We start from the raw sequence: 11,767 nt of genomic DNA on the forward strand, positions 1-11,767 counted from the left end.
CCTTAGACCCTAGAGTTGACTTCTCCAAATTCTTAAGGGTCTTTTCTAAGGAGTCAAGTCTTGACCTCAAGACTTGATTTTCCTTCTCTAATACCTCAAGTTTTAATTTGTCATTTTTCTTTGAGGTATTCCTAGGCATATGTCTAGTTGTTTTGGGATTCCTATCTAGGTTTTCCTTAACCTTAGATGAATTAATTCTAGGGTTGGTACTTCTAGTAATGTCCTTATCTAGACTAACATGTTTGGCACCTAAGCACATGTATCGGTTTCTATAGTTATCATGCTTATCATTATTGACAAATGCAATAAAGCTACTAGCATGTTTCTTATTAGAATTGCAATAATGTGCCTTAAAAGATACCTTAGGGTTTGCCTTACCTCCCCCCATAGATGTGCTTGGTCTCTTGTCCTTGTGAGGTTGCCTCCCCTCGGACATTGGCTCCTATAATGTCCCCTTTGCTTGCATTGGAAACACACCACGTGCTCCTTGCCCTTGCGTATCGGGACTCCGGATTCCTTGACTTTTGGTGCCGGTGGAGTCTTCTTAATCCTCTTTGGACATTTGCTCTTGTAATGCCCATATTCCCTACACTCTTAGCACATTATATGTAATTTACTTGAAATTAAGTTGTTTGAGTTACCTAGGGTTGAGGATAACATAAGCTCTCTTCTTCATCCCTTCCGGAGGTAGAGGCTTCTTCTTCTTGCTCCAATCTTGAAGAAGAACTCTTCTCCTCTTCTTCCTTAGATGTTGAGTAGCCCTCAACTTCTATTTCCATACCTCCATGATGTGAGCTACTTGGCTCACTTGACTCCTCTTCATGACTTGAATTGGAACTCTCCTCATGGAGCTTAGCCAAGTTGTTCCACAACTCCTTGGCATCGTTGTATCCACCTATCTTACACAAGATATCATTAGGTAATGAAAATTCAAGGATTTTCGTTATCTCGTCGTTGATTGTGGATTGGTGGATTTGTTCCTTCGTCCACTTCTTCTTCTCGAGAGGTTCTCCCTTTTTATCCACCGGAGGAGTAAAATCTACTCGTACACAATTCCAATTTTCTAGGTTAGTCATAAGAAAATACTTCATTCTTACCTTCCAATACGCGAAGTCGTCGCGATCGTAGAAGGGTGGAATCGTGATGTCTTCTCCAAGTTGATCCATTCTCTAGCTCGTGCTCCCCCGGGTGTTAATCCGACGAAGAGCGACCTGGCTCTTAACCACTTGTTAGGACCTTCGGATAGCGGCTAGAGAGGGGGGGTGTGAATAGCCTCCTTCAAATTATCGTTTCTTCCTATAATTTAGGTTAGCGCAGCGGAAATACAATGTAGAAACGAATGTGGAGAAGATCAAACCTCAAACACGATGATGTAACGAGGTTCGGAGATGATACTCCTACTCCTCGGCGTGTCCGTAAGGTGGACGAAGCCTATCAATCCGTCGGTGGATGAGACCCCGGATAACCGGCTAATATGAACTCCTTCTGGGTGGAGAAACCTCGCCACAATCTCTCTTGCAATAGCAAGAATGGAGTACAACCAATAGAGAAAGAAAACAAGAACAATATAAATGTAAAAACACTTTGCTTGCCTTTTCGTTGTTTACTGGAGTCCGTTGATGAAGCAGCAACTTCACGGATCCAACAACAGCAGCTAGAAAACCAGCCGATGGAAGCTCACACGAAGCTTCAGCAGTGGAGAGCTCAACAAAGCTTAGATCACAGTCTCGTGAGGAAGTGTAACCCCTTTCCTTCGTCTACTGTAGAGATCTTATATCCTGCACCTGCGAAGAAGACAAAGAAGACACAGAATCTAGCCGTTGTGTCTCAACGGCTAGGCCTGGACCGATCAGGCTCCAACCTGATCGGTCTGGGAGACTCCTGATCGGTCTGTGGACCGATCAGGCCCTAGGCTGATCGGTCCCTAGACCGATCCCCAACTCTCTGTGAGAGTCGGTTCTGAAGCCTGATCGGTCTGTGGACCGATCAGGCTATAGGTGGATCAGTCCACAGACCGATCTCCCTACCTTCTCTGCCTCCTGATCATTTCATGATCGGTCTGGTGACCGATCAGATAACTTATAGTGAGCCACTGTTTGGTTACTGATCGGTCACCAGACCGATCAGAAAACCCATAGTATCACTGGATCGGTCTGCTGACCGATCCAATGCCCATGTGGATTTAGAGCTTCCCATCCCTAAATCCTAAGGCCTTCCTGGTCTTGAGAACGAGTTACCGAGCCCTCTCTGACCTAGTCCAGAGAACGAGCTATCGAGCCCTCTCCGACTTCCTCATCCGGTCCAGAGAACGAGCTACTGAGCCCTCTCTGACCTAGTCCGGAGAACGAGCTATCGAGCCCTCTCCAACTCTGTCTGGTCCAGAGAACGAGCTCCCGAGCCCTCTCTGACCTAGTCCGGAGAACGAGCTACCGAGCCCTCTACGACTTCATCCGGTCCAGAGAACGAGCTCCCGAGCCCTCTCTGACCTAGTCCGGAGAACGAGCTACCGAGCCCTCTCCGACTTGGTCCGGTCCAGAGAACGAGCTCCCGAGCCCTCTCTGACCTCGTCCGGAGAACGAGCTACCGAGCCCTCTCCGACTCCATCCAGTTCAGAGAACGAGCTACCGAGCCCTCTCTGACTTCCTATGCCAAGCTTCCATACTTGGACTTTTCCCCGTGCCAAGCTCCCTGCTTGGACTTTTCCGTGCCAAGTCTCCATACTTGGACTTTTCCCCTGTGCCAAGCTCCCTGCTTGGACTTTTCCGTGCCAAGTCTCCATACTTGGACTTTTCCCGTGCCAAGTCTCCATACTTGGACTTTACCGAATTAAATCAACTCAAGTCGGGTCAACCAGGTCAACCTTGACCGAAGGTTGCACCCACAATCTCCCAAGTTTGTATTCTTGTCAAACATCAAGATACAACTTTTCTATTCTCGTCAAACATCAAAATACAACTCGAGTCAGGTCAACTCGAGTCGGGTCAACCAGGTCAACTTTGACCTAATGTTGCACCAACAATCTCCCTCTTTTTGATGTTTGACAAAAACCATAATCAAGTTTGGTTAACCCGATAACCTAACTTAGGTTTTCCAATAGTTCTCCAATCAATGTTCTTCTTTGAACATTCTCCCCAAACTCCAATGTTCTTCCTTGAACATTCTCTAGACATTTCTCCCCCTTTTTGACACACATCAAAAAAGAGTGAATCAAGGTTAAGAGTTTCTTCCTAATGAAAGTCCCATACATTTCATTGAAACCCTTAATTTCCCCCTTGATACTAAAGTGATAATCCCATATCACTCATCCTCAGAAATCGAGTAAAAACTCCCCCTAAAAGTCAACTCCCCTTTGACCAATAGGTAAAACTCCCCCTAAAGGTCAACTCCCCCTTGACCATTGCACCAACAATGTCTTGGAGAGTTTCAACCCTTTAGAAATCTAAAACACAACTTCCACAGCTGAAATTTCAGACAATCAGTCGAAAATCAACATTTTGGCACGCTCAGAACTCCTCTGGATCGGTCACCAGACCGATCAGACTTCCCTGGATCGGTCCAGTGACCGATCCACACTACTCTGGACCGATCAGGCTCTTCTCTGATCGGTCCACAACTCTCTGATAAGAGTTCTGAATTTTTTCCTCCCGAAATTCAGAAACCCCTAAAAAATTACAGAAAATTCCAAAAATTGTAAAATTTTGAGGATACATTCCTCATAACATATATTATCATGGAAAAATAGTTTTCTATGAAAATAACTTCCATTTTCAAATCTTGATACAAAGTTCGAAAAACTTTGAAATAGCTCAAGGTTAATCCATCTTTGTATCAACTTGCTCAATGATGAATGCTATCACTAGAAAAGCTTCATCAAGGTTTTTCAAATCAATTTTGAAATGATTTTAAACCATTCAATTTAGGACCACAATCTTAGGGCTAAATGTACATGACTTGTACACAAGCTTTCCCTATGATCCTCAATTTAGAATTAGGCTCATCTAGGTACAAGAGCTATGCACCTTGATCCTAACTCATAATCCTAATATCTCACACACATCTAAGGTGTATCAAACACATCCAAGTCAATTTTGATGTGAGATATGAGTTTAGGTCATCTTAAGCTAAGTTCTCATGCATTTTCTAGACAACAATTTGATTTCCATATTAAATTGAGTTTTTATCCTTAAATCAATTTAATTGATCATAAATGCAAGAGATGATGACATGGCATAAAATAATATCATAAGTGAACATGTGCCAATGTCATGATGTCATGTCATAAAGTATGAAACTTAAATAAGGCATGACATATAACTAACCTAAGCATTATCATGACATTTCAAATGATGGTAAATTAGATATGATGTCATGACATGGCATATGGCAAACAATATATAGCAAATAACATATAAAGGTATAGAAAATACCTAATTCTAGCCTTAGTTGCCGTTTTTGATAATTTTGCCACAAATTCTATATTCCTAAGTGTAATAGACCTAAAATCATATACTAAAGACTTTTAGATCACTATGTGCCAATTAGATTGATCTTAGTAAACTCCTCAAATGTGGTTGGCACATCCTAATCACCTTAGGAATAGTTCTCAATTTCATTTTCAAGGCTTGATTACACCTTGAATATTCCTAAAATGCCACCTTTTGCCATGAGTAGGTTAACTACCTATCCAATTAAGGTTGGCACACCCTAACCCATCTAGCGTGATGGAATCACGCTCCTAGGAACCCAAACCCTATTTGAGCTCATTGGGTTCACTAAATATTCACTAGGGATGACTTCCCTAGCAACCCTCCTAATGACCCTCCTAGGCTTTAAAGCCTTGGTCATTTGGGACTCATCAAGATCAACTCTAGGGGTGACTCCCCTTTTGACCTTGGTGATGGTCTTCCTAGCCCTAGGTCTTGTTCCATAATCGAATGGAACATTATGGTAAGTGGGCTTGACCACTTGAGACTTAGGTTTGTGACTCAAACCTCTCATGTCCTTGGGCTTTTGTTTTTGACCCTTAGACCCTAGAGTTGACTTCTCCAAATTCTTAAGGGTCTTTTCTAAGGAGTCAAGTCTTGACCTCAAGACTTGATTTTCCTTCTCTAATACCTCAAGTTTTAATTTGTCATTTTTCTTTGAGGTATTCCTAGGCATATGTCTAGTTGTTTTGGGATTCCTATCTAGGTTTTCCTTAACCTTAGATGAATTAATTCTAGGGTTGGTACTTCTAGTAATGTCCTTATCTAGACTAACATGTTTGGCACCTAAGCACATGTATCGGTTTCTATAGTTATCATGCTTATCATTATTGACAAATGCAATAAAGCTACTAGCATGTTTCTTATTAGAATTGCAATAATGTGCCTTAAAAGATACCTTAGGGTTTGCCTTACCTCCCCCCATAGATGTGCTTGGTCTCTTGTCCTTGTGAGGTTTCCTCCCCCTCGGACATTGGCTCCTATAATGTCCCCTTTGCTTGCATTGGAAACACACCACGTGCTCCTTGCCCTTGCGTATCGGGACTCCGGATTCCTTGACTTTTGGTGCCGGTGGAGTCTTCTTAATCCTCTTTGGACATTTGCTCTTGTAATGCCCATATTCCCTACACTCTTAGCACATTATATGTAATTTACTTGAAATTAAGTTGCTTGAGTTACCTAGGGTTGAGGATGAACATAAGCTCTCTTCTTCATCCCTTCCGGAGGTAGAGGCTTCTTCTTCTTGCTCCAATCTTGAAGAAGAACTCTTCTCCTCTTCTTCCTTAGATGTTGAGTAGCCCTCAACTTCTATTTCCATACCTCCATGATGTGAGCTACTTGGCTCACTTGACTCCTCTTCATGACTTGAATTGGATCTCTCCTCATGGAACTTAGCCAAGTTGTTCCACAACTCCTTGGCATCGTTGTATCCACCTATCTTACACAAGATATCATTAGGTAATGACAATTCAAGGATTTTCGTTACCTCGTCGTTGATTGTGGATTGGTGGATTTGTTCCTTCGTCCACTTCTTCTTCTCGAGAGGTTCTCCCTTTTTATCCACCGGAGGAGTAAAACCTATTCGTACACAATTCCAATTTTCTAGGTTAGTCATAAGAAAATACTTCATTCTTACCTTCCAATACGCGAAGTCGTCGCGATCGTAGAAGGGTGGAATCGTGATGTCTTCTCCAAGTTGATCCATTCTCTAGCTCGTGCTCCCCCGGGTGTTAATCTGACGAAGAGCGACCTGGCTCTGATACCACTTGTTAGGACTTTCGGATAGCGGCTAGAGAGGGGGGGGGGTGTGAATAGCCTCCTTCAAATTATCGTTTCTTCCTACAATTTAGGTTAGCGCAGCGGAAATACAATGTAGAAACGAAGGTGGAGAAGATCAAACCTCAAACACGATGATGTAACGAGGTTCGGAGATGATACTCCTACTTCTCGGCGTGTCCATAAGGTGGACGAAGCCTATCAATCCGTCGGTGGATGAGACCCCAGATAACCGGCTAATATGAACTCCTTCTGGGTGGAGAAACCTCGCCACAATCTCTCTTGCAACAGCAAGAATGGAGTACAACCAATAGAGAAAGAAAACAAGAACAATATAAATGTAAAAACACTTTGCTTGCCTTCTCGTTGTTTACTGGAGTCCGTTGATGAAGCAGCAACTTCACGGATCCAACAACAGCAGCTAGAAAACCAGCCGATGGAAGCTCACACGAAGCTTCAACAGTGGAGAGCTCAACAAAGCTCAGATCACAGTCTCGTGAGGAAGTGTAACCCCTTTCCTTCGTCTACTGTAGAGATCATATATCATGCACCTGCGAAGAAGACAAAGAAGACACAGAATCTAGCCATTGTGTCTCAACGGCTAGGCCTGGACCGATCAGGCTCCAACCTGATCGGTCTGGGAGACTCCTGATCGGTCTGTGGACCGATCAGGCCCTAGGCTGATCGGTCCCTAGACCGATCCCCAACTCTCTGAGAGAGTCGGTTCTGAAGCTTGATCGGTCTGTGGACCGATCAGGCTATAGGTGGATCGGTCCACAGACCGATCCCCCTACCTTCTCTGCCTCCTGATCGTTTCCTGATCGGTCTGGTGACCGATCAGATAACTTACAGTGAGCCACTGTTTGGTTACTGATCGGTCACCAGACCGATCAGAAAACCCATAGTATCACTGGATCGGTCTGCTGACCGATCCAATGCCCATGTGGATTTAGAGCTTCTCATCCCTAAATCCTAAGGCCTTCTTGATCTTGAGAACGAGTTACCGAGCCCTCTCTGACCTAGTCCGGAGAACGAGCTACCGAGCCCTCTCCGACTTCCTCATCCGGTCCAGAGAATGAGCTACCGAGCCCTCTCTGACCTAGTTCGGAGAACGAGCTACCGAGCCCTCTTCAACTCTGTCTGGTCCAGAGAACGAGCTCCCAGCCCTCTTTGACCTAGTCCGGAGAACGAGCTACCGAGCCCTCTCCGACTTCGTCCAGTCCAGAGAACGAGCTCCCGAGCCCTCTCTGACCTAGTCCGGAGAACGAGCTACCGAGCCCTCTCCGACTTCGTCCGGTCCAGAGAACGAGGTTCACTGGACCGGTCTGGAGAGCGAGCCAACGCCTCTCCGACTCCATCGGTTCGAGAACGAGCTACCGAGCCCTCTCTGACTTCCCATGCCAAGCTTCCATACTTGGACTTTTCCCCGTGCCAAGCTCCCTGCTTGGACTTTTCCGTGCCAAGTCTCCATACTTGGACTTTTCCCCCGTGCCAAGCTCCCTGCTTAGACTTTTCCGTGCCAAGTCTCTATACTTGGACTTTTCCCGTGCCAAGTCTCCATACTTGGACTTTACCGAATTAAATCAACTCAAGTCGGGTCAACCAGGTCAACCTTGACCGAAGGTTGCACCCACAATCTCCCAAGTTTGTATTATTGTCAAACATCAAGATACAACTTTTCTATTCTCGTCAAACATCAAAATACAACTCGAGTCAGGTCAACTCGAGTCGGGTCAACCAGGTCAACCTTGACCTAAGGTTGCACCAACAGAAGCTTCCACCGTCACATCCGGGATATGCTCGGACGATTACGGAATGACGCTAGAAGTACTTTTTTGACACAGGCTTGTTAAGGTATGTTTGGGGAAGCGTGCACACGTCGGGAAACGTGCCCGCGCTTCCCCGGGGTCCTATATAAAGACCCCAGACGTCGATGAAGGTATGCACAACTATTTACTATAGTCATGTTACTCTGCCTCGTTCGTTGCCTGACTTGAGCGTCGGAGGGCCGTCGCCGGGAAATCCCTCCCGGCTCGGCTTCTTTGCAGGATCGTCGGAGAGCTACATCACCAGTCGGAGATAGCGGAGCGTGCCACGTCCCCAGCGTCTGTCGACTCAGCGCTCGGACAGGATCAAATTGGCGTCGTCTGTGGGAATGCACCTGAATCCGAGCCAAGAAGATGGAAGAAGCTGGACGTCAACTTTTGGTAACGCTCTCCCCTGAAGAACTCGAAGCACTCGTCCAAGCGCGAGCAGCGAAAATAGTGGAGCAACAGCAGAAAGCTCAGGCCGAATGGGCAGTGCAGCAAGCAACATCAGCTTCGGGAGGCCGAGCGCCACCCGAAGACCGGCAAGAGCAGCTCTCAATATGGGGGAAAAACAAGGGGCCGGCCGGCACATAGATGGGTGCGCCGCCCGCCCCAATACCTTTTCATCGGGCTCTGTTCTAGACGCCCTCGGAGGTGGCGCAAGCCAATCAAGACAAGGGGTCCTCATCAGACGAGGCACCCATCCGGGACGTCAGAAAAGGAAAGGCGCCCCGATCGGACATGTCGCCCGAACGGACCAACCAGCAGTTCTCAGATGCCATTCTTCGCGATCCGCTGCCGAGGCATTATGTGCCCCCTGCGATCGGGGAGTACAACGGGACAACCGACCCAGACGACCACTTGGGTAAATTCGACAGTACCGACACTCTGCATCAGTACACAGATGGTGTGAAATGCCGAGTGTTCCTCACAACGCTTTCGGGATCGGTGCATCGGTGGTTTCGAAGATTGTCGGACGGCTCAATCACCAGTTTCAAGGAATTCCGAACGGCGTTCCTCCATCATTTTGCTAGCAGTAGGCGCCACCAGAAGACAAGCGTCAGCTTGTTTGCCGTCAAGCAAGGCGCGAGGGAGCCGCTCCGAGCGTACATTCAACGCTTCAACCAGGTGGCCATGGACATTCCAACGGTCACCTCGGAAACAATGGTGAACGCGTTCACGCAGGGGCTCGTGGACGGTGACTTCTTCCGATCGCTCATCCGGAAGCCGCCTCGGGACTACGACCACATGTTGCATAAAGCCAACGAATACATCACTGTGGAGGAGGCCCAGGCGGCAAGAAGGAAAGAAGCCCAGAGCGACCAGCCAGCTCCCGCTGAGCGGAAGCAACCCATCAGTCACCATCCACCCAGAGGACCGCGGGCCGATGCCGCCCGTCCTCATCAGCATACTCGGCCGCACGCCGTCCAACAAGTCGCGGTTGATCGGCCCAAGCACAAGGGGAAGGTATGGACCCCAATGTTTTGTTCACTCCATCAGTCGGCCACTCACAATACCCGCGACTGTCGGAGCCTCCCCCCCATCGCTCATCTCGCACCAAGGAGTTACCGCCGCCGATCGCCTTCACCAGATCGGCAACATCGACAACGGAGCCCCATGCAAAGGACAGAAAGGCAATCCCCTGAGCGACATCACCGTCAACAACACGGAGCCCACCACCGAGCATTAAATGAACGACCTCGACCTTCCGCTCGGGAGGAGGAGAACAGGGACAACGCATCTCGGGGAGAGATCAACATCATCGCCAGTGGTCCGACCGGCGGAGATTCGAATAGAGCCAGAAAGGCGCATGCAAGGCAGCTGAGGATCCATGCGGTCGGCTACAGCCAGGAAAGGGCGAGCGGACCCGAGATCAGCTTCGGGCCTAGGGACCTTCAAGGAGTTGAAGTCCCTCACGATGACGCCCTGATCATCCGAGCGGTAATAGCCAATTATACTATTCACCGCATTTTCATTGACACAGGCAGCTCGGTCAACATAATCTTCAAGAAGGCCTTCGACCAACTACAAATTGACCGACCCGAACTACTGCCAATGACGACCCCCCTCTATGGATTCACGGGGAACGAAGTCTTGCCGGTCGGCCAAGTTCGGCTGGCTATCTCGTTGGGCGAGGAGCCGCTCAGAAGGACAAGGACCACCACCTTCATCGTGGTGGATGCTCCTTCTGCATACAACATCATCCTGGGGTGACCGGCTCTCAACGAGTTCCGGACGGTCGTCTCTACCTTCTGCCAGGATCAAATTCCCAGTGGAGGATCGAGTAGGGGAGGTGCGGGGAGACCAGCTGGCCGCTCGGAGATGCTATGTGGAGATGGTCCGAGCCGAATCCAAGTCCGCTCGGAAAGTGCCGCGGGTCGAGGTACATGCTATTACTGAAAAACCACCTTCTTTAGTTTACGAAGAAAAAGAGGAGGTGCAGATTGACCCATCCCGACCGGAGGCCACTACCTTCATAGCATCCGATCTGGAGGAGAGGCAGAAGGAAAAGGTGATCAAATGCCTCCAGCGGAACTGCGACGTCTTCGCTTGGTCGACCCATGAGCTGCCGGGGGTTTCGCCAATTGTAGCGCAACATGAACTTCATGTCCGGCCGGACGCTCGTCCGGTGAAGCAAAGGAAGAGGGACTTCAGCGCGGAGCAGAATGTAATAATCCGTGCGGAGATAGAAAAGCTTCTGGAGGCCGGCCACATAAGGGAAGTTCAATTCCCGAGTTGGCTTGCAAACGTGGTCCTGGTCTCTAAGCCGGGCAACAAGTGGAGAGTCTACATCGACTTCCGGGACTTGAACAAGACGTGCCCGAAGGACTTCTACCCTCTTCCCCGAATCGATCAGCTGGTGGACTCCACGGTCGGGTGCGAGTTGATATGCATGTTGGATGCATACCAAGGCTACCATCAAGTGCTGCTCGTCCGAGAAGACCAAGAGAAGGTCAGCTTTGTCACAGCGGACGGTACTTACTGCTACAATGTAATGCCGTTCGGATTGAAGAATGCGGGAGCCACCTACCAGCGTCTGATGAACAAGGTCTTCAGAGAGCAGATCGGACGCAATTTGGAAGTGTACGTGGATGACATCCTTATCAAGTCCTTTCGAGCGGCCGATCTCTACGCTGACATGGAGGAGACCTTCCAAACGTTGAGGAGGTATGGCGTCAAACTTAACCCTCAGAAGTGCCTATTCGGAGCAAGAGGCGGCCGATTCTTGGGTTACATTGTGACTGAGCGGGGCATAGAGGCGAACCCCAGCAAGATAAAGGCGCTGCAGGACATGCCGCCTCCCAGAAATCTCTGAGAAGTGCAGCGTCTCACCGGTCGGATAACGGCGCTGTCAAGGTTCATCTCTAAGACCGTCGACCGGAGCTTGCCGTTTTTCAAGATACTCTGTAAAGCCACCAAGTTTCAATGGGATGAGGAGTGCGATCGGGCATTCGAGGAATTAAAGACTTACTTGAATTCTTTACTCGTGCTGGCAAAACCGGCCATAGGTGAGCCGCTTCGCATTTATTTATCATCAACTGAGCATGCTGTAGGCTCAGCATTAGTGAGGCCGAGCGGCGAGGAGCAGCCAGTGTACTTTTTAAGCCATATCTTAAAGGATGCTGAGTCTCGCTACACTAGTCTTGAGAAGTTGGCTTTCACCTTGGTTCTTGCAGCTCGGAGGTTGCGCCCTTACTT

The sequence above is a fragment of the Zingiber officinale genome, chromosome 3B (assembly GCF_018446385.1).
Source record: "Zingiber officinale cultivar Zhangliang chromosome 3B, Zo_v1.1, whole genome shotgun sequence".
In the NCBI taxonomy this organism is placed as follows: domain Eukaryota; kingdom Viridiplantae; phylum Streptophyta; class Magnoliopsida; order Zingiberales; family Zingiberaceae; genus Zingiber; species Zingiber officinale.